Raw genomic sequence first — 25156 nt, forward strand, 5'->3', positions numbered from 1 at the left:
AAAAAAAGAAAAAAAAACATGAAGCTCTCTTCTGAGCTCGGTCTGAGACTTGAACCCGTAACCTTTGCATTGTTGATCTCGTATTTTCCGGCCGCGTCACGAACTTGCTTATTTCTCTTAAGCAAATGGGCAAGAGTTGCATTGTCAATTTTTCTAATTTACGTAATGCTTCCTCTGTTTTCTGTTATTTCATAATTATTCCTCATTTTTTACGACTGAGGCATATTTTGAGAATCCAATGAATGATTCTAGAAGACAATTAGACAGGTAGAAATGCGAAAAATGACTAAAATCTTAGAAAAAGTGTAATAGAAAACAATGAAATTTGACAGTTCTCACACAAATTTTCCCGTATACAAATTTCATTACACAAACTTAATTTTACTAGCATTATGTTAGTACGTACTACAAATATGATAGTAATTTTACAATTTACAACCAAAATGCTTGTGACATTACACAACTTTTCCCATACACAACCTTATTTCTCACACAATTTTTTACTGTGTAGTCATTCTGTCGGGAATTCTTGACGACAGAAAATTTGTGTAGGCTGACTTAACCCAATCAGTCAATGTACCAAAAATACTTGAGATAGAATGTTCATATTTTAGGATTAGTTTCCTACAGATTAATAGACGAATTTTTTGAAAAGAAAAAAATTTTATCCATTATGGGGGCGCGGGGATCCGCCTTCAAATACGCGCCTTAACGGTCACTGAATTTAAATTCCGTACATTAATTTATTACAAACTCTATTGATTTAGATAGAGTAACTATCCAAGAAAACAAATTGGCAACTAGAATTCAAATCAGGAAAGAGGATGGAGGTCAATTTTAACAAATTCGACGGGATGTCGAATTTTCCGTCCGCCATTTTGAGCAAAAATTTTGTATGACTTTCTGCGAAGCGAGAAAAGAACAACAAAATGCATTCCCGTTTCTGTTACGCTATTTTTTCAAGTAATTGGAGGACTAAAGTAATTAAAAATCCATTCCCGACAGAAATTCGAATATCAATTGCCCAGAAATAAATCATCTAAAATCAGTCAATTTGCGTATGATGTATAATACAATGGTAAGGAATGGGTTAAGCCGAGTAACTTAACGTAATTATATTTAAGATAATAATCAAATTACATTTCCTTTCTGACTAATCCGTGTCTCAGCTTAAAATGAGAAATGGCATAGTTAGTGGTAAACTGATCGGAATTTAGTGAAATTAATATTTTAATTATAATTACGTTCAGGCGTTTTTCGCCTTAAGTCGTAAGTGTGTCTACATGGCATTGAGTCCTCTTAGTAGAATAAATATTTTAGCAAAATTCTGCTAGGTAAGGAATTTTCTTTTGGGAATTTAAGAACAAATTGACATTTGATTTCTCAATGAACTACCCCTAGGAGATATCCGCAATTGCAAAAACCACCACAACGTGTCTCCTAATTAAATACGAAAGTGAATATAATGTGTTTTTCATATGTGAACGAACATTGTGTAGTCGTAATGTGCCCAGGGAAGCGAAATGTAATAAGGCGAGATACATAAGTTTACAGTAAATGTTGATAGGATTTGTCAAAGGCACGCATCTCTGCAAATCTGCTGTGGTTTGTTTGTTGCTCACCCATCCTTTTGGCTTAGGGGTGTAGGATGTGTGTAATCTATCCACATGAGGTACAAAAGCTTATTTTGGTTACAATTCGGGCTAACATTCTATTTAGTTGAGATGATTTTATAGTTATGGATTTCCATCCTTGACTAATTAGGATGAGCACTATTCTCGTTATTATTTTCACATTTGCTTCGTCATTTTACCTCTCCTTTGGGAATTTGCGCACTTTGAAATTCTACTCTTCACTTAATTTAGACATATTTGTACTGTGGACAATAATGTTTCTAGCCTAATATCTAGAACAGCTCAATTATCTCAGTTGTGAGTAATTTATCCTAGAGTATCTCTGTCATCTGCCAATTGATGAATGTTCTAAATTTGCAATATAAATGCTTTATATGAATATCTCCGTAGTAATGATGTGTCGGAAAATGCTTGGTATTTACGATACGAAGATGGTTAATAGAGAGGAGTATGTACGAAATTGTAACGATGCGACATTGAGGTGGATACATATGCTTTTGTAATTTGCTGGCGCAAGGGAATTTTCTTTGATGTAAGAAGACACGATAATGAGCATAAACATATGAATAGATTGTTAGTGAAGAGCTGTGTCAATTTTCAAGCGTGACACATAAATTTTCATTCATATGGAAAATCATGGCAAATGAAAGGAAAACTTCAGATCTTTTTTTTTTCTTCTTCTCTTTCAAAGAATTTAACGGAAATTTTGAAATGCTTTTTGCGCCTGAATCATCACAAAATTTTGTATCAGTTTTGAATTCAACGGTTTATCTGATGCAACATAACTTTTGTGTCGACTTTTGATGGTACGATTGGGAGGAGTATAGTTTCGAGGGGTGGTAGATTGAAAAGATTGGAATGTGGTGGTCGTGAGGGAAATATTAAGGATTGAAACAGAGATTCTTGGGGAGTGACTTGCACGGAGAATCGCTATCAAATTTCATTTGGAAGAAGACGAAGAAAAATCGAAGAGCCTTCACGGATGACTGATTCATTTTATTAGATGACCAAACCACAAAATGGTCTCACAAGGAAACTTCCATCGTCCAGAGAGTCTCGAAAGAAGAAGAAAAAAAGGAGCCAAGTTAAATGAAGCAAAATCATGTCTTAGAATAAGATTCCTTGTTATTTCTGTCACAGACTCTGTGCCAGTACCAAGCACTATGATGGATTTGATGGTATTGTTCGGGATATGGAGGATGAAATTTGATTTCATTGATGCATAAAAATTTTTCTTTGTCACTTAGGGTAAGTGCTCATAATTTTGGACAGTTTCTAAATTTGGACACTTTGAGGGTAAAATTGGACACTAAAAATAAATTGATTAAAATGATGGATTTTTATTCCAATATTTGATGAAAAATGAATTCTATCTAAATATTTGTTCTTTTTGGAAGATTTAGACACTAAATACGTTAAATTTTGAATATGATTTGAGTTGAAATTGCTTTGTTGAAAATTCAGTGTGAGCAATTGCTTACGAGAAATATGACAGAACTTCGTGGCTTACTTCAGTCTTATTTAGTTTTGGTGAAGTACTAACAAAGTTTGTTCGCTGTTTTTGAGTGATATTATTGAATATTCATTGAATATTGTGTTGATTCACGTTACTGATGATTTGTACATTTGACCTGAAGTGAGATTTGCCTTGTGAATTATATTTTTCGTGTGAAAAATGGGAAATTTTTTAAGACATTCACCAGTGAGGTGATGATTTTTATTTTGGACAGGTGTTTTTCTCACGAAATTTCGTGAAGTTTTAGCTTTTGTGATGACTACGTTGGACAAATGCCTGGAGAAACAAAGGAGCATCATCTCTACGAAAGAGATGTAGCGAGAAATGCCTTGAAAGGCTCCCGGAAAGGTCAGGGAATGAGCGAATCCGCACGTACTTGGAGTATCGAAGTCAACTCACTTTAATGAATGATATGGAAAGTTTCCGGGCTTCTGTGACATTCTACGTTTCCCTTATATGAACAGGAAGAGGACTTGGTAAGATTGGTTCATCAAATGAAGAACAATGCGCATCCTGTTGAGGAGGATGAGCTGTCCAAATTTACAGACAAGTTGTAAAAATTAATAACCAAGTTGTCCAAAATAAGAGTCAAATTCACCTCTACTTATCAATTCATTTTTAAACGTATTAAAACTAATTTTAATAAAAATAAGACGATAAATAGCTTGCTAAGTTTCTAAACAACCCTTCTGAAAAGAGAGTAACAAGAAATGTCAATTAGTATAGAAAATATCGCACTTCAAACTTGGAACTTCGATGCTTATAAGCAGACTGTCCAAAATTATAAGCACTTCCCCTATATACAACTAAATTGGACATGAACACTATTTGTTTTCCCTTTTACAGCAAAAAAGCCCCAATCATGTATTTTACCAACTAATGAGCTCTCGCACTCAACGCAATTTTTGATCTCTGCAGAGACACAAACTTGAAGAAAAACAAGCGCCATTTGAAAAAGCAAAAGTAAAAACAACTCCTAATTTCAACTTTCCATAAAAGGAAATTATTTGGTAATAATTTTACGAGGTGCTTTGTCTCGCTTGTCGTTCTATTTTTTTTTCTCACTGTATCGAATCGATTTTTTTTCAACATAGCAAATATTGTACCATAGGCTGATTTATGCGGTTGACATGACTCTTTATGTCCCATCAATTCCAAAAAAATAAATACATAGCGAATAAAAAAGAGAGTGAGCTCACGCGAAGAAAGAATTTCGTATTATTTAATAGATTAACCTTCCGTATTGGCATTGATGAGTGTTTTTTTTTGCATTTCTGCTTCTCGTTTCTGGACTTTTCTCACTCACTTTCAATGGAAATTGCTGGCTGATGTTGACAGCGTTTTCGTCCAAATTCACTTGCAGTTTTTCGTTGATGTAGTAATTAATTATCTACAGAGTTGATTTGTGAAATAAAATAAATCCACCTCTTTCTTTAATGATTTTTTTCTTGACAGAATGAGGTGATGGAGTTTATAAGACTTTTTGAATGAACTGAAAATTACACTGAGAAAAAACGGGGGTACGATTAACTTTTTTTCCTCATAACTTTAATACTTTTTAGGTGTAAAAATATATCAACATTTTTTAATGTTAATTTTACACTTTTTTAAGGATAAAATTAACATGAAAAAGTGTAATTTTAACCCCTAATACACCTAAAAGGGGTAATATTTACACCGATTTCGGATCAATACTGCAGGGTAAAATTAACATTTCCGGAATGTTATTTTAACTTTTTCGGATTTCTCTAAGTGTGGGAGCAATTTTCGTTAAAAATTGATTTTTTTAAAGGAAATCGTCTGCACTGCTGTAGGTAGAAACTTCAAAGTTCTATCAAAATTGCGATTTTTGATAGAAATAGTTCTCAATGTTTAGTGTTCTTTACAGCAGTGCTTTATCTGAATAACAAGGAGTAACCACAACTCCTTATTATATATACAGTGAGACCTCGATAGAGTAAAGCAATTATTTCCAGGCCTGTAGAATCTATTGGATTTATTGACTCTATTGGAGTCTGAAAAAAATCAATTAAAATGTGAAATTTTGATAGAAAGGGTTAGGGAGACCGGGGTACCTATAGCCAGGGGTAAAAGTAGACAGTGGATTTTTCTCGTTTTTCTTAAAATGTACATCGAGCAAAGTATTTTTTAATAAAAGTAGGAACACATCCCCATATTCCCAGAAATATTTATAACTCTGATCCTGTTATCCTATAATTTAGAAGCATTTTTATAAAATGGGTATAAAATTGTAGTTTTGATGTTACAATTTTTGGACCAGCATTTGGTTTTCTGAGTTTCTAGTCAAGATTTCATAGTTTTACCTCGTTTCTGGTTTAATAAACCTAATTAAAAAATATTTTTCACTTGGAAAATAATTATCCACTTTTTTATATAAGATGATAAACACTGAAACAGCCCTCGGGGCAGTTGTAGTCACTCTTCCGTGGCGGGCTAAAACTATCAATGATTTTTCACTAATAGATGGATAATTGTTAGATGAAAAAGTATTATTGATATTCCAAGCAATATTGCCATTTGTATGAGCAACTTGAGAAATAGATTTTTTCAGAATGTTTGCATTAATTTTGCCTCAATTACAAAAATGTCATAAAAAAGTTGGCTAAAGCCCTTTTCTTTAGGTTTAAGTAACATATTTAGCATCAGTGGGCTTCAGTGTATCACGTGAAACAATATTTGGTATCTCCAGTTTAAAATTTCATCTGGGAAACTAGTGGCAATTAGTACCCCAAAAGTGGCTATTTCTACCCAGGCAGGGGTAAGTGTAGCCAATGTGCCATACTTTTTTTCATTATCCTCTCAAGAAAAAGCCAAGGATTTTAGAGCTTTGAACTACACTGTTTCATATAGCCAATATCCTAATGCTACTTATGAAACATAAAAATATTAGACAAAACTTAACATTTTTTCACAAGCCACTCGCGAAAAAAAAGCTTCATTTGCTGGCTAATTCTACCCCTGTCTCCCCTATTGTTTTATGTTTGTTCTAGATTACTGATAAATGCAAAACGATAGTCGAAGATTCATTTAATTAATCCATAAATTCTACACTCTTTGGCTCAAAAAAATCATATGTATGGGCAAAAGTCAAAGACTAAAAACATATTTTACGGAATGTTTTTATTATTAGTAGGGGAGACTGGGGCAAAAAGTCACAAAACGGATATCTTATTTTTTTACAAGCTACTCGAGCGATTCAAAAAATTCTAATTAGCGCAGTTTTATAGGAAATTCACCGCTCTACAACTTCGTGAAAGTAATATTCCTCAATTTTATAAGGAAATACGTTTATCGAGCAGATTTTTAAAAGGTAATTTTGTGATCATTCTCAAAAATGCTGGGGCAAATAGTAACAGACATGGAGTATTATCATATTTTGTTTCGCTTTATTACGGGCTAGAGATATCGACTTAAAGTCTTCAGATGACCCCCTAATAAGACAACCTGAGGATTATTAATATGACCCTCATGTCTTCCCTACCCTTCCCTTCCCCACTAAGATCGTTTTTTTTGTGATTACAGGAAATATCGTCATACTGGTTTTTAAGAAGATTAAGGGAAAGGGTTGGGTGGAAATAAGGGTCGTATTAATAATCTTACAGTTGACTTACGGGGGGTCGTCCGAAGACTCCAAGTCTATATCTTTAACCGTTCAGCACTAAAATTACGAAAGAAGGAAGACTTAACCGTTTTTTTTTTGCTGACCAATTTTAATTTTCTGTCGCTCGTTTTGTTTTTGATCCAAATTTCCTTAAATTAAAAATGTAACTTAAAATTAATTTACACATTTTCTTTAGAAGGGTATTTTTTTAAACATGTTAGTTCTTTAAAAAGTTTGATTAAATATAGAAAAAGTTTCTTCACTATGTTGTACTCAAAAAATCTAGCATCATGTACGTTTTTCCTTACATTACAAATTTCCTTATATACCGATCATAGGCTTAATCAAAAAATCTTAAGACAGGAGAGACGAGACAAGAGAACTTTCAATCCGTCAACATGCTTAAAATCTCGAAAAGAAAATGATTAGTCGAAATTAGTTGTTGAAAAATGATTACACGGTTAATATATGAATTTTATCATAGTAATACCATGTTACTTACATAAATGTTTTCTTGTCTAAAAAGCGTTACATTGAGACACCAAAACACTAATTTTAATTTCGAAAAAATATAATAAAATCATATAATATTATTAGTATAATAATAAAGAAAATGTTGACTCTATTGGAGTCAATTTGGGTCCAAGTTGACTCTATCGGAGTCCGTAGAGTAAAAAAAAATTGCTGTCGACTCTTGACCCATTTCAACAGTTTTTCGAGCATTTTATGGTTAAAATTAATTAGTTGTTATCAGTAACAATATCCATTGACAGTTTCAGAAGCTTGTATTGTATGATTCCCTTTTAGTCCTACCAAACGCAGAGAATTTTCGTCTTCTTCAAGATATTTGGCTGCCTTGTCAATTATGATGCTTCACCAGGTAAAAGGTATAATACTTTAGATAAGGGAAGAGCACCCCGGATCGGAATGTTAAGAGACATGCTCGATATTTAGTTGAAAATATAAGCCTCAAAATACTATATTTGGTATTTTTGTGCATGCTAATTTGTATATTAGTGATCCATTTAACTATATCTGTGCATTTGAATTTTTAATTTTTACAATAAATTAATAAAAATTAGGTGTAATTAGGTGTTTGCAAACTTATAATCTGTTCCTCGGTTTGTCACGAATTCAATCAGGTGTCTCACGGAAATTTGATTTTATAATTTAAATCAGAGCTAATGTAGTGCATTCTTGTAAGAATTAATTGGTAAAAAGTAGCTAATAATTTTTAAAAATTCATTTGATTTGGAGCAACAATACGGTAATAACCTGACGATCCGAGGAACGCTGCCGATCGCTGGTACTCTTCCCTTATGGTATTTTCGGACCATAACCACTGCTCATCGTCTGTACCAATTCGATGCTGGAAACTCTTTCTTTCATAGCAAAAAACCAAAAGCGGCAAAAGTTCAGAAGTGTTTTTTCTTTGAATTTGTGTTTGATTTTCAGTCAAGTCATGCAGAACCGATTTTCTTATATTTTGATTTTTCTTATGAGTTTAAACGATTGGAAATATCTTTCCGATTCATGTTTTATGCCCTTGAAAATCAATCTAATCATCTTCATTCAGTAATGCTTTCAGATCAGCTCTATCTTTTGTTTTTGGTCCTTTTGCCACTTCTTAGAAATCGCTATTTCTGAAATATTATAACCGATTTTTATGTGATTTTCGATAATACATGCTTTCTGTAGACTGAGAAAAAAAGAGGGTGCGATTAACTTTTTTTCCTCATAGCTTTAACACTTTTAAGTGTAAAAATATATCATCATTTTTTAATGTTAATTTTACACCTTTTTAAGGCTAAAATTAACATGAAAAGGGTAACTTTAAACCCCAATAACCTAAAAAGGGTAATATTTACACCGATTTTGGATCAATACTGAAGGGTAAAATAAACATTTCCGGAATGTTATTTTAACTTTTTCGAATTTCTCTTTAGTGTAGGTCTTTTAGCTAAATTACGTGCTTTACTTGATTTTTTTCTCATGGTAAAGTCCTAAAGTAGCACTTCCCGCGCATGCTGCTTTTTAAGCACAAAACTTAACATGTTTGTTATTGCGACTGGATATTGTTGACAGATCACTATCCTTTAAGAAAAAACATAACTTCACTCTTGTGTGTAGAGTACACAATGTCGCTACTGGTATATATTTGTAAAAATTCACAAATTAGTTGAGGACCTCGAATTTAGCAAACTACAAAAAATGGTCAGTAGATTAATAAATCAAATTCTCTGAAGCTCAGCCTGAAGATGTTGAAGAATGAATTTAGATCTGAAGTTTAATTAAGCCTCTCCCCGCCCTAATAAAGAAATAATGCACTTTATTAAATTATTCACATTAAATCATATTTTAATTTTGAAGATATTTGAAGTATTTGAAATTCTCTTGGAAATTGAAATAAAGTCAAAGCATTGTTTCATAATCAAGCGCACAAATTCCTCAATTTTGGTTAATTAAATGCGCTAATTTCCTTTTAAAAGTCCGCCTAATGTAACTGATATGCTATTATCATTAAGCAATGATGAAATTTCCATATCTCTTTGCAAATGCAGATTTGCAAAGAAATTTATTGCATCGCGGTGGATATGCTGTGACTGATATTTGCCTTAAAAGGCAGCTTGTATTTCACTACTGCGAGTCCATCGTGAATTTGATTTAGCCACAATAAAAGCTCCAGGGAAGATTAAATTCAGTAGAGTGGAATTTTCGCATCATCAATGGTTTTTATTGGCAAAAGATCGTTCCAGAGCCACTTTATGTGACCATCAAGTGCGCGTGCAGAGCAATTGGCAAATACGCCGATTGAATATAGCCCAAAGAGCCAATCACTCCAAAGAATCTGCAGATTGAATCGTCAACAAAACCATCTCGTACAGCCCTCAATGTCAATAAATGTGTCTATGAGATGATTTTCACCTATTATTTATGACACTTCTCCAATTTTAATTGTCCACGTTGCCACCTGGTTAATCAACAATCACGAAATCATTTGCATGAATAGTCAAATTTCTGCGTAGGTGGATGCAAAGTGACCCCAAACTCTTCAAGACGTGCCTCATGTTCACCAGTTATCTACTATTATGAAATCCCCCTCGTAAAACCTGTTGAAATTGCCGCCAATTTGCCGTCACGGGGATTAATGACAGAAATTTACTAATTATAGTGATGCAAGATTAGTGAAATATTCATGAAAATTTCCATTATTTTCGCAAAATCAATAAACTGTCATCATTATTAATTAAAATTCACTAATATTTATCTTTTAGACAAGGCATTGATAGGAAAGTGAAAGTCCTATACATCAGAATTAAAAAAAAACCTCTTAACTCCTTACATTGTATACCTTATGGCCTATTCCAGAGGCCTAAAAATGAATAAATAAAATATTGTAACGCAAGAATTTAGCAAGAAAGTATAGTAGAATAATTAAAATACACCATAAAAAATAAAATGACTTTGTAAATCTTAACTTTAAACACTTGACAACTTTAAAGTGAATAAATTAACTTCTTCTTATTTTTTATCGCTCGAACCCGAAAAGAAGGGCGACATAACGCCGTGTCATTTGCATCACCCGCGGTCGTATATTTATTTTAGCAATTTTATGATTCTTATTATATTGCTAAAACGGTTAAACCAACACATAAAATATATAAATTATTGGAGTATAAAAGACGAAAGAGTTATTATATAAAAAAAGAAAAAGATTAAGTTTGAAAAAGAATTGTGCATAAACCAACTGGAGACATTTAAGTCAAATAGTGAAAAACTATTTCTTTTTCTTTAAATGACAATAATTTGCTAATTTATAATTTTTTTCTGAACTTATCGTAGTTTTTTGTAGGTATAGAACTATTTGCAATTTAATTTTTTTTCTCAGAATTCATATAAAGTGTGCCAAATTTCGGCATAGTTGCATGCAAGCGTCAAAGTCTCAAGTTTGAAATGTAATATTTTAAATTCAAATTGATTTTTCTTATTCTTTCTTTTTAAAGAGTGTTTCTTGGAACCTTATAAAGAGTTTACCGTCTTTATTTACTCTAAAATTATTCTTAATACATTTTAAAATGAATAGAAATATAGACATAGCTTTGGTGCCCTATTTCGGCCACCTTCATTCTCATAGTTCCTTGCCCTTCGGGAATTATCCCAATATCTTTTTCACATCATCTCGTTTGTCGAAGCTTCATTTTTGTTATTCTTTTGCATTAGAGTACGTAAAATCTAAAAGTTCATGGAAATTCGAGGAGCAAAAAAGGTGGCCGAAATTGCAAGCTGGCCGGAATTTGGCACACTTACCCTAGTATCATATTTATTGTGCATATTGTTCATATTGTTCATTTGCCTTCAAATCGCCTCATAGTCACTCACTGGTATATTGATTGCTCGTATGAATTATATTTTTAAGTTTAATTGGCTTGTTTTGCTATCTGCTCTGTATCTTTCCGTCAGGGTTTTTTTGGTGGCCTTTGACGATTTTCTCTTATAATTTTGCATTGCAACTATATCTTAAGAGAACTTAACTTTCATGTCACTAAATTGCGTATGATTTTTTCAGTATCGCAAATATAAATAATCCCGGAATAGGCAGTGCATCAAATTTAGGTTTATGGACGATACTAAATTACTGACTTAACCATGGGACATATCTATCAATAATATTATATAATTCACATTAAATAGAATTAATTTTTACTTAATCGATAATTTTAGGAAATTTTCCTGTATTCTTGAAGAATTAAGAATCAGATAGATCCTAATGATACAATATTTTGAGATGCTTATCTAATCTTTCGATTGTGAGACTCGTAAGCTAAACAAATCAAGAAAGCGGTTCAGTGTCATCAGGAGATCATCCCTTATAAGTCGATCTTTGCTAAATCCATATTCTATTTATGTTTTTCTGCGGATCAGTGCATAACTAGAGTATAGGGGAAACAGGGGCACCATCAATTGGACATTACGATTTTTTAATCAGATATTCGACTTTCAAAGGCAAGACCTATATAGGCATTTATAGGCACAATACAAACGCTTGTTCACTGAAAAAATGGTTGAGATACTTCAAATAGTTTAACAATTAAAATTAGTGTTTAGTGCTACCACGTGTTTGATGGTGCCCCAGTTTCCCCTAATAGGGACGACGCGACGGTTCCTTGTGGGACCACTGCATCTTTTGGTCTCCAATTGGTTCTATTTGGGTTCCATTTATTTACTTGAATAATGAAGATTTGATTTATAATCGTATAATCGTAATCAAATGAAGGAATCTAGGATATTTTTTGGAAGTCTCTAGCTATTTGCTATGTAGTAAATATTTGAGATAAAAAATGGCGAATTTTTAAATTCTCAAATTCATAATTAATTTTATTTTATTTTTTATACTTCCAATTTAAAAAAAAAACCCTTTTGGCAATAAAAACTACAATACTCATACGTGATATTTTTCATTAAAGCAAAAAATATTATTCATATATATTATTATTATATAAAATATTATTATTTTTGTCCCTATCTCTCGCATAGAGGAAAAAAATACACCGATTCAGACTCTGTTGGACTTTCCAAGGTTAGATGTAAGACTTATCATTGATTATGTTTCGCAGTTTATTTTTTATTGTTGATTTTCAGTCCGTAAAAAGTGTCTCGTCATTAAATGGTTAACCTAGTAAATAGTAACCACGATTTTAAGGTACTCACTTAAACGATTTTAAAAGGTACTCACTTAAAAGTCTCATATTCAAACTTTTTAGGCAAATTTATTTTGACACTCTCTTGCACTGTACTTCATCACTGAACACTATTTACTCCAGTTCTTGGGCAAGAAGTACTTCGTGACCTTAAGAACTATTCTTCAAACTTTGTACTTATTTGAATTCTGTAGAACAATGTGTTAGCTCATGAATTGAGGAAACTCGATTTGATTTTAATTTTTAAGTCGCTTAAGTTTATTTAAAAAAATAGTTGTATTTATATATTTTTGTAGAAGTCAGTTCTTCTGTAATAGTTACAACGGTCATCATATGAAATCCGCGAGTTGATTCCCTTCATTAGAACGGGACCGAAAAGAGAGCGTTTATTTGGAGAAGGGGGCAGTCTTTGTCAGAGGAGCATCGAGATCTGTATTCTCAGCCTTAGGGCCCAAATAGACACAGGCTGAGCTCGAGAATATTCAGCTTATAAAATTTGGTAGTAAAGGATTAGATAAAGGAAATTAATGCAAAAGACCTGTAATTGATGATCCTGAGTCCTCAGTGTGACGGGTTCCGGTCAAATTCCGAAAACCAAAATCCCGAATGGGCCAAAATCCGAAAGCCAAAATTTAGAGTAGTCCAAAATCCCGAATGGGCAAAATCACGAAAACCAAAATCAAGAAAACCAAAATCCCGAATGGGACAAAATTCTGAAGGGTCCAAAATCCCGAAATCCAAAATCCCGAATGGTCCAAAATTCCGAATGGGACAAAATCCCGAAAGCCAAAATTCCGCAAAAAAAACTATTTTCCTCTATATCAACAAGAAATGTTCTTTAATCAACTTGGTGAATATTGTTATTTTCGTTAATTACAAAATATTCTAAAACAGGGCTTATGATTTCTATATTTTTTTTAGTTTCCATAATCCTTGCTTAAATCCTGTAAAACGTTTTCAATTTAGGAAGGTTAATATAGGCCATCTAGGATAAGATTTTTAAGCCTTGATCTAATTTATTTTGGAAAATATTGAATCTTAAAATTTTCATTTTGAAAAACTCGTCGGAATCGAGTAAGGAACTGTGTCATTTAGCTCGTGAATTCGTGAAGCTTCCTGTGATTCTGTGTCAATCCATTGGATGGTGAACTTCAGAGTGAACAATTGTAAAAAAGACCAAGTGCAGTGCAGTAGCAGATTTTCCCACCTGTAGGGGAAAGTACTCTCTCTTTGAACGTTCATGCCTTCGAATAAGGTGAATTTCTGTTGCGTTTCCTAAGAGATTTTCATATAATTGTCACATAATTATCAATAATTGATGACAAGCTAACTAATAGTTCATAGAAATGTGTAAGTGTCTTAGGAAAAATAAAAGAAAATTCAAATTATTCGAAGGCATGAACGTTCGAAGGGAGAGTACTTTCCCCTACGTGTTTTTTCCTCCACATTCGAAACCATCAATCCTCGAAAGGACGGTCGTGAAGAATTAATGAGAAAAAATCAAGAAAGGTCCTTTTTTCCGTCCACTATCTGCTACAACCCATTAGACTGAAAATTCCTCCAAATTCAGGATCTTGCCTTAGGGCACTTTGGCATCGAACGTGGACTGAACATCTTCCTGAAGTGGCAGAGGATCAGGAGGGGTGTGCTGCAAAACTGGATGTAATGGCCCCGCGGCCGCAATATTGATAAGCGGTTAAAAATGATGATGATGATCTTTAAGCCTAATATGTAAGGGAATGCTTTTAGGGTTCGCATATACTCTGGTTTCGAACATTTCATATTTTTCCCATGTTTCTTTACTGAATCTGTCCTATTTTTTTCAGAAAATGTGTGACTTAAAACTGGCTATTAATTTATTTTACCATTAAGCATGTCACCCAAGAAACAATTTTTTTTCATATAGTCTTGTAGAATTCCTTAAGTAAGACACTATAGAACCAAAAATCTTTTTGTTTGCTTATAACGCTCTTTGTTCCATCACTGAGAATACTGTAAGTACAGTGGCGCACTCTTAAGGATCTTAAGAGTTTCTATAGGAATTTCAAAAGAAAATTATCACTTTAAGTCTTTTAAAAGTGCACTAAGAGACTTGTTTAATACTTCGTTCTATAAGGCAGCTATTTTGCTTCTTGGGCAGACTCATTAAAAGAATATGGGAAAATTATAAAGTGTTCGAAGCCAGGGAGTATGCGTAGCTTGAAAGATATCCCCTATTAATAAATTTAATGCATTTTAGCTTCTCTGAAAATGCGATTGAATAGCTTAGCTGGACCCTCTACAGAGCAAGAGATGGTGTGAAAAGAAACAACATGCTGTACATTAAATGTAATTTGTCGATATCATTGATAAATTTTTATTGTACAGAAAAAGAAGCCACAAAAACGATTAAATTAAAAAGGCTAAGCTTATCTTCAACATGTTTATAAAAGTCATAAAATCCTACTTTCCGAAGAGTCTCAAATTGCGCTCTTGAAAAGTGAGAAACGGACATGAATTCGCAGTGGAAAACATAATCCTACGGATTATGGGGAATGAATTTTAGGCAATTAAAGTAAGAAATTAGCAAGATAATTTATTCATTTTTGTGAGTATGCGAAAAACAACAAGAATGCAACAAATTAAGCTGAATTTTGAAATGATGATTTCTGATTAGAATTTCAACAATATTTCATTATAGGTCATCCAAAATAGTGGAAATAGTATAAAAGGCATATCGTGTTTGACACAGCATGTGGCACTTTTGAGAGTGATCTCGATAAATTCTTGAATGGAAAACAACCAGAATCTCGGTGGAAAATAAATTATATTAAACTGCCAGATTTTATTAAAAGTCCATTTATTGTAATTAGATTAGAAAATCCCACAAAAACACCCACGATATGGTCTACACCCACAGTTACCCAAAGAACTCCGTTTGTGTAAATTAATAGAGAAATTTTTTAAAATTAATTTAGATTATTATTAATTTAGAATGGGACGTTTAAGAGACAAATCACTTCTTTCGCACTCCTTCAGCCGAATAACATCAAATATGGTCAAGTCATTACTTTGATAGAGAAACACACCGGTAAAGTCACGTATAATTCAATTTAGCCGCACCATCTTCGTTCATATCTCATTTCGAGGTGAGAGAAAAAATATCAAATGAATGTTACAAGAGGCAACGTATAAATTTTGAGGTATATTAAATTTTTCCTTTTCCAGTGAACTTGCGCACCCATCCCAAGATAATATACTGAAAAGAGGCTGAAGGGTATTTGGTTGAAATTTAATCATCTCCTTTAACGAGATTAAATCGCGCATCAATCCATAAAGTTAATCAATAAAATTTAAGATTTCCATGGAATTATCGTTAAGTTATTAAATTTATACAATCCACTAAATTTTCTCTTTCACAATCACTCAAGTGAAATTGAATTACGAAAAGAGGATTAACACCAAATTTTCGGGATATTCGGAGAAACAATAAAAATGAAGAAGAGATTTTAATTTTATCAACAGACGAAAAACAAACGTTCATCATTAGGCGGGAAAGCAAAAAAAAGAAGCATTCATCGGTTTCGTCACCTTTTATGTATTTATGTTTAAAGTGATATTCCCCATAAGTCAACTGTGTTGTTTTTTTCTTCATCAAAAGCGAAGAATCCACTTGTTTTCTTAAACGTTTTGATAATGAAACTTCTTTTCAAACACCACAAACTGTGAATGGCCTAAAATGTGCAAGAATATAAAATCACGGAGTGACGCGTAATTTGTTAAAGAGCATTTAAAGTTATCTCTATTGATTCCTAAGTCTGATGGTCAATCAATTTTAAAGATTACTTGGAGATTACCATAAAAAATATATACTCAAAGTTATCTTTGTGATACAGAAAAACATTTGTTTATTAGAACATAAAATACTAAGGCTTAGCGATGAAACTTAGAAGAACCTTTTCCTACTCAGCGAGCACCAAATGCTAATTGATTTAAATTTAGCTTAAAACATATGTTTTTTAGCTGAATTCTGCTAACCTTAAAACGACACTCGCGAGACAATAACATTTCCATATTTGGTTAGCACTTTTTGTTCGAGGATTGCTGACCGGTTAGCATATTTTAGCTGATCTATTCAGCAAAAAATTTGCTGAAAACACTGCTGTTTTCAGCTAACTGCTCACTGGGAAAGAACTAATTTCAAATTCACTTTGCGCGTTAATTATTAAGGAGCATATTAGCACAAAAATCAAATTGCTTACAGCGCTTACAGGTATCCACTCCATTGCACTAAGGGCACTAATCAAATTAATTTCACTTAATTGATAGCAAATAAAAAGAAAAACAAAAAAGAAGTAAAAATCAAAACATCAAAGTTTAAATAAGGGAAATTTCGAGAAATCAAAATTCATACTGATCCAATTTATCCATTCCATTTGGCATTCAAATTTAACTGAATCAAATTAAATTTATTGCAGTGTTCAATGTAGAATAGGAAGAGTGCGAAGAATGTATGGGATCGACCTATTGGATGGACCTATGGTTGGATAGTTTCACTCGTCCATTACTTTCGAAAATAAAGATTTGAAGGACGAACAGTGACTATGACTTGTCCTGTATATTTTCAGATAGTTAATACCAAAAAGAAACAAATGGAACATAGTTTGAATACCAGAGATATTGCGTACTATGATTTTCGGTATCAGGGATGTTCAAAACATATACCCTGTGAATTTCAGCTCGATCTGAGCAATTTGAGAAAATCGGAGGATTACAATAGGTGTGATTATAAGGAGTCATACCTCAATGGTTCATATTCATATACTAAATGAATCCTGAAAAAGTTTAATTGCATGAAACTGCCAAACTTTTCGCTAACGATTAAAAAGAATCGGAGTTTATTGGGGGATTTGGATATTACTCTAAGAAATCATCAACTCTTTCCAGAGCTTTCGGATCGGTCTCTAAGCCTTCATCAGTAGTCAAGTCTAAATGGGAATTTCCAGAGATTTGTCAACATTTCATGCCTGATCCCTGGATAACTGTGCCGCTCACTCGAATACCGATCTATCGATTTTATCGAAAAACCGATAAAATCGAAAGAGAGTTTATCGGGTTTTAAATTCTTCAACAGTTCGGATGACATTTTTACTTTTTCTCCACGACGCTCCCAAAATGCAGCTTAGGAGATTTGAATTTGAATTTATTTATTTGTTTTAAATCAAACATAATTAGGGTCCGTCCCTCTTACAATGTCTGATTAGATAGGAAGAAAAGTGCAGGAAAAAGAAAGAAAATGAAAATAGATTAAGACAGAATATTTAAATAGAAAAGAGAAAGAGAAGAAAAACAAAGAAAACACTCTATCCCGACTGAAAGGCACTAGAAATGCCGGCCTGCGACATCCTAGTGCGCGGTGGAAGGGAGTTGTAAATAACAACACCCCTGACAAAAAGAGTACGCGAAACCTGGCTCGAGTGAGCTCTCGGAACCAAGAGTCCCCGCTGCCTGGCCGAAGCTCCCAAAGCCAAGGAGCGAGGCTAAGTATCCCGGTCTCCGAGAAGTAATCAGACGGAACAGGAATAACACAGCTCTCAGACGGAGGAGGGAAGGCAGATCACAACCAACCAGAATGTTTCGATACCGTGAAATGTGATCGATAGATCGAGATAGTGTTTTCTGTGTACAATTTTTGAAATTCTGCGGTAAATGATACAAATATTCACATACTCACCAAAACGGGGGAACATCTCACGTACCAAAATAATTAGTCTGTATACCACATTTATTTTCCCCTTGCAAAAAATCTCATGACCCCATAAATACGGCTACTTTAGACATTGAAATGACACTAATTGCTGACATGGCAAAGGAAGTCTGCAAAAGATTAGTCAATTTTATAATTTTCCACCAGAATTGTTTGTAAGAATTTGTCGATGTTACACGAATTTAAACGAAGACTATATTTCATAAGAGCGAATTTAAATCTGTCGATTTCATGCCGATCTGCCGACCTCTGGCCAAATTTTGCCGAACTGTCAATCCCTTAACAAATAGTGCCGATTTTTAGCTCCAGATCGGCATTACTTTGTCAAATGTGATTTTTTTAAAATTTCAATAATTATTTTTACTTCATTCTGTAGCTTCATTTATCCATTGTCGTCTCAGAATTGATTGAAAAATCTCAAAAACCTCCGAAACCTCAAAAATCAAATGATAGGCCGAATGATTTGATTGGTCTTCGTAAATCAAAGATAAGATAAAAGATCCTTAACAATATCACCTATTTAAAGTCAAATTTGAAATTCTAGAGAACGTAAAATTTCGGAAAATATAATTTGCAGTTTTAGAATCTAGTACGCTATGATTTAGTACTAATAAAAGCCTAAAGTTCTTTAAAAATTACTTAATTTATTTTTAATTTAAATAATAACTTTATAAAAAAAATATATATTTATTAATTAAGTATTAAATATATTATATTAAAAAATAAAAATAAATAAATTAAAAAAATTAATAAAAATGTATTTAATCTTGAAAGAGATGGCCACACTCTAAATTGATTAGTATAAAATCTCGCATTGTCTGGAACTTCATATTTTACCTTTCTGTAATTTATGTATATTTTTTTAATTCAAAATAGTTTATTATTAATATTTTTTTACATGAGCTCTTTAAAGTAAAGAGCACATTCGGATCGAAAGCTCTGGGCAATACAGAAAATTGGTTTTTCTTCTTGAGGTCAAACAAAATTTCCACTGGCTATTACCGGAAGTGTCCTCATAGAATATTCATCACGCCAGCTTATTATCCTACATTTCCATCATTTTTCACTAATTCGTCTCTCGTCTCAAGTCGTAAGTGTGTCTTATGCCGAAAATAGACACAGGCTGATCCTGAAGAATACTCAACTCGAAATATTTGGCGGTAAAGGATCAGCCCAAACTATCATACACTGAGGATTTAAGATCAAGGATTAGCGTTTTCAGCGTAAATTTCTGTTAAATGTGCAAACTTTGATTGCTGAAAGACTTCTTAAATGCGATATAAATTGATTTTTCGTACAGAAAGGACCACTCTGACCTTTCGATTACACCAATTTTAATGCATTTTAAGATTTTGCAACATTACGTGCCATTACTCTCCATGTTTTTTCACTCAATTGACAATTCGAAAACCATCCAAAAATGCCTAAAGTGAAGTTTTATCTTTTTGGCACTAGCGCTGATGTCGCTAAATCTCGTAAACTTCTCTAGACCTCACGAATTTAGAAGATCAGCCTGATCCTCCAAATTATGGGCTGACTCGTGTGTGTACCGACACCAATCCTCATTTTTCGGGCTGATCCCTAAAAGCCGATCCCTGTGTCTATTTTGGGCTTTAGAGGGTCTAGCTAGGGCATAAGGAATACACGGGTTATCCTTGAATTTCCTTAAATTTGGAGTTGTTGTCTGAACTTATATAGGGAGTTCCGCTTTCAGAGAAATTATCGGGACCGAAATAAGCACGCGAATTCACTCCAGTGATACAGAAAAATTGCATACTCACAGGAGAGGTCTGTGGAATAAGTTACGGAAACTCCGCTATGTATGCAAAAGATTTTCGGCACCAACGTGTAGGCTGAGACATTGGCGCCGATGCCGAATATTATTGAGCGCCAAGAGTTTATATGAAAAGTATTTCAAATTAACCGCGTTAAAAAATATTTGTATACATTTAGGGGCATTTCAAAAATTATTTTATAAATAAGCTCCCAATAGTAGGCAATTCATATCAACTTCTTTCAACCCGGTTTCACTTAAGCCGGAACTCCTTTTATGTTTCCTTATTTTTACATAGAAGATGTGTTGGATTATTCAGAGCTACAATACGTCCATACAACAAAGTCTATTTGCTTTCCAATTACTTCCAGTAGTTTTTATGATACTATAAGCATTTGAAATAGCCAAATGATATGATCTCTCCACTCTGCCAATAGAAAAGTGATGTAAATGGGAGAGAAATGCTACAAGAGTAGCTTTTATTGACAAAAATCATTGCTACTGGATGTAAGATGAAGAGGAAAAGAATAATTTTAGTATTTTGGACACGATATCCAATTTTGGGAGCATCCCATTAAGTATTTTTATTTATTCTCAATACGATTTCATTCTTCGGCAAGAGAGAAATTCCACTTCACGAAAATAACCCTCCAACCCATCTGCCCTTTTCTGGGCTTCCAAAAACGTGAGTGGTGATGGTGCCAAAGATTGTTTTTTTGTACCAAGGTACTTGAGGATTCAACTCAGATTTCCCTTTCATTAGCCACCACTCATTCGCCGCTAATGCTTTCTCATAGCCAAGAAATCATTCAAGATCATTATAGGGAATCCAGATGGTGGTTTGGCGGGTGGTGAGATGTGCGAAAAATTCCTCCCTAGAGACAAAAAATCACAGTCACGTCCTGCTCAAGGAATTCATTTTACCTGGGCCAGAAAATATTGTTAATCTTTCGTTAGAGATGGAAGTGATTTCTTTTTCACGAGGAATATTTATTCTAGAATGGTTTGGAAGAGGTACTTAGAATTTCGCGCGTAAATTCTTTTTAATGCAAAGTTTTGTTTTTTTCTTTAAGTCCTATGAATAATGTAATGGAAATTCAATTAAACTATCTTTTAAGGCTTTAAAAGATAGATAATTGTATGGAGTTCGAATATGTTGACAAAATGAAATGAAATTGTTTCACAAAAACACTTTAACCGCAAATTTTGGTCTCATGAAGCATTCTTTTACAGCAATTTGACACTGTTTCCGCGATAATTTTCAATGTCCCTCTTGTTCAACAACATGAATAAATTAAAGTTTTTTTACTGCCTGACTTTTAGAGATAAATGTGCAGAATTTTTATCAAATAAACACCAAACCGCATAAATTGTGAACAGGGCATGAGAAAATCGTATCACTTTTGCGATTAATGTATTTTTGGGGTGGATTTATTGCGTGACTTTATTCTATAGCATAGCGAATAAATTACAGCGATAATGGAATTATCATGAGTGCGATTTTGGAAATTGTTCTATTATTTCTGTCACTGCTAATTTTCACAAGGTAATTTCAATCGTTTGGGAGATGTTGCGCAGATGACAAAAAAAATACATTGCTTTTTTATTGCAAAATTGCGTACAATTGAGGAAATGCTATCTGATACAATTTACTTAATGATCTGATGAGATGATCAAATGAGAATAGACTGAGAGCATTTCAATTTGATGAGTGTTGTGAATGGCGAAAGTACGAAGTGATGAGATATTGCTGGCGAGAAGAAATTAGCAGATGTTCTGTATTTCCCGCAACATTTTCTTATCCCATTTGAGTGTGGAAAAGGGGAGCAAATGAAGACCTTGTCAATAAATTTCTCCTTTTGCTTGCCTTGTCACTGCGAACACCTCTGCGTGTCAATGCAATCAAATAATCCGCGAATGTGAAATAATACTTCTCGTATGCAAAATAATTCAATGTTCTTCATTCTTGATATTTCTTTTCCTTTTTCCCTTGTCTCTCTTACTTTACTCTTTGTATTGCAAGTTTTTAACCGATACTCACAGATATTGCAATCAAACAGTTTATAGAGATTGGTCTTTAACCTGTTGCGACGAAGAATGAAAAGTTATCCTAAGCAGCAATTTTTTCTTAATATAGCCTTATACAATTCTCTAAGAAAGGCTAGAACCAAAAATATTTTTATATGCTTATAACGCTCTTGGTTCCATCACTGAGATTACTATAAGTAAAGTGGCGCACTCTTAACCCTTTATGGACGATTGGAACACCGGTGTCCCATAAAGAAAATAATTTTTTCTGAGTACCTAAACTTATTTTTTTCTTATGTCTGAACATAATTGTAAAGTAGAAGGTTGAAGGAATCTAGAATATTTTTTGCAAGTCTCTAGCTATTTGCTATGTAGTAAATATTTAAGCTCAAAAATGGCGATTGTTTTAATTCTCAAATTCATAATTGATTTTATTTATTTTTTATACTTCCAATTTTTTTAATCAAAACCCTTTTGACAATAAAAACTACAATACTCATACGTAATATTTTTCATTAAAGCGCAAAATATTATGCTTTGGTATTGTCAGAAAAATTATTTAAATTTTTGGGCTATTTTTGTCCCTATCGTTCATAGAAGCACAAAATACATCGAATCAGACTCTGTTGGACTTTCCAAGGTTAGATGTAAGACTTATTATTGATTATGTTTCTCAGTTTAATTTTTATTGTTGATTTTTAGTTCGTAAAAAGGGTCTCGTCGTTAAAGTTGGAAAGTGTGCCAAATTTCGGCCATCTTCTAATTTCGGCCGCTTTGAGTGTAATTTCGGCCATGGAAATAAATTAATTAAAATTATGTTTGTTATCTTCGAATAGTCAATGAATTCATTTTGCTTTTAAATATTTCTTCATTTTAGGATGTATTAACACAAAGACCGTTAAATTTTAGGTATAATTTGAATTTAAATTGCGTTGTTAAACCCTCTCGAAAAGGAAGTAAAAAATATATCAATATGAATTAAAAATATTGCATTTCAAACTTAAGACTTCGGTGCTTATATGCAACTATGCCGAAATTTGGCACACTTACCCTAAGTCTTTTAAAAGTGCACTAAAAGACTTGTCTAAAACTGGGTTTTATAATGCAGTTAATTTGGTTCTTGGGTATAGGTTTATTTGAACTTATTGTGTATTGGTTTATTTTAGTCGGACGGCTAAAATTCTTGAAAAAGTGTGTGTTGAATTCGGTAAAAATTAGCCTGATCACTGATGATGGCTTACTTAGAGACTGAGCCGAAAGCTCTGAAAAACGTTGATGCATTTCCTTGAGTGATTTTCTACTTTCCGATGATTTCCGGACCCTCATTGATAAGATATTATTATTATTATTATTATTATTAATTAGATTTGGCGAAATAATAAATTAAAATATTTATGATTTTTTAAAATACCCTCTTCTTGTACCATTTTCAATTTTGTAATCATTTTATGATGATTTATAGACAAATTTATATCGATATTAATCTTATATGCAACCAAAACCCTTGCGAAAAAGAATATAATACAGAGCTCCTTCCTGGGAGTTCGAGCAGCTCGCAAAGCCTCGGACGCTTTGCCACCCCATTTAGTACTACAACGTTTAAAGAAATCATTAAAATATAAACTTCTGCTTTTGCTAAAACTTTGTAAGTGGTCTAAAAATTGGAATTTTTTGTTTATTTTTAATTTTTTAGGAAATTTTTATTATTATTTTATACAATTTTGTTTTTTATAATTTAATTTTTTTGAATGTATTATATCTATTGTATTGCATATCTTTCGGATTCAACGGTCTTATAAGCATGGTCTCTGTCTTTCAGTTGGGGAGACCGGTTGTGAAGTGGGTCGGCAGGCGCGTCTTCACATTGATGACGGAAATGAATGTTATTATTTGAAGAATAAGCGACTTCTTTAGTTCGCTACATTTTACCCCAAAGCAAAGGTCTAAAAACATAGACACTATAAAACCAAGAATCTCTATCAGTCTTTAAAAACCTATTTAAAGACTTAACGTTTAAAGACGTACCTCATTATTCAGAGACAAAATTGAATATTTTAATGACCATTTTTTGGTTCTTAAAATTTTTTACTGATGCAAATATTTGTGCCGTGTTAAATTGCAGAACATAATAGCAAACTTTGTTCTCATTTCTTACTTACAAAAAGTTTTAGTGGAGCATAATGGTCCAATTTTTCCATCCACTGTTTGTTGCATCCCATCATTTTCAAATCATTAAAATCATGCGATATAAAAAAGTGAAAAGATGAGCCAGAGTAATAAAACTAATAATTGAACACAAAATATTTTGTCAGCTGGTTTTTGCTAATCCAACTGCTCTAATGCTGCTAATGTTGATACTGGGATTTTCTTTTTATATTGCCCTAGTAAAATAGTTTAGTTTTTTTATTTATTTAAAATTAATCCAATATTTAATACTTTTCTCTCAGTCTCAATAACAATAGCGAAAATAGCGCTCTGGTGGACAGACTATCTCCTAAAGCGGTCTTTAGATTATAGAGATTCAGCCCGGTTTCCGACTGTCTCAAAATACTGAATAAAAAGTAAATTTGCTTCCTTCTGAACCTGATGTACCATATATCCTTAGTAATAATTATCATCATCATTCTTACTTTCAATCGCTTATCCATATAGGGGTCGCGGGCCCATGACATCTAGTTTAGCAGCCCACATTTTTCGGTTCTATGCCATTTCAGGAAGATGTTTGAATACGATCTCAATACGCTCCAAGACAAGATTCTGAATTTTGTTCAGCCACCTTGTCTAAGGTCTGCCTCGAGGTCGGTGCTTCGTCACAATGATAATTAATATCAATAGCAATGCCCTTAATAATAATAGCACCTTGGTGGATCAACTATCCCCTATCGTGGCCTTTAGATTAGAGATTTAGCCCTATTCCCGAAGGTCTCAAAATCCTAAATAACAAGGAAATTTTATTGTTTTTTTCTAAATCTGATGAACTATATACACTTAATAATAATAATCCTACATTAAAAATCTCTAAAAGACCTTGGCTAATGAGAAACTGGGAAAAATAGGCCATATGGCTAACTAAGTTTAAGGTTTGAGACTAAGGTCTAAAAAACTCATCCGTGGCTTTCATGAATTTTATTATCTAA

Source organism: Phlebotomus papatasi, chromosome 3 (genome assembly GCF_024763615.1).
Source record: "Phlebotomus papatasi isolate M1 chromosome 3, Ppap_2.1, whole genome shotgun sequence".
NCBI lineage: Eukaryota > Metazoa > Arthropoda > Insecta > Diptera > Psychodidae > Phlebotomus > Phlebotomus papatasi.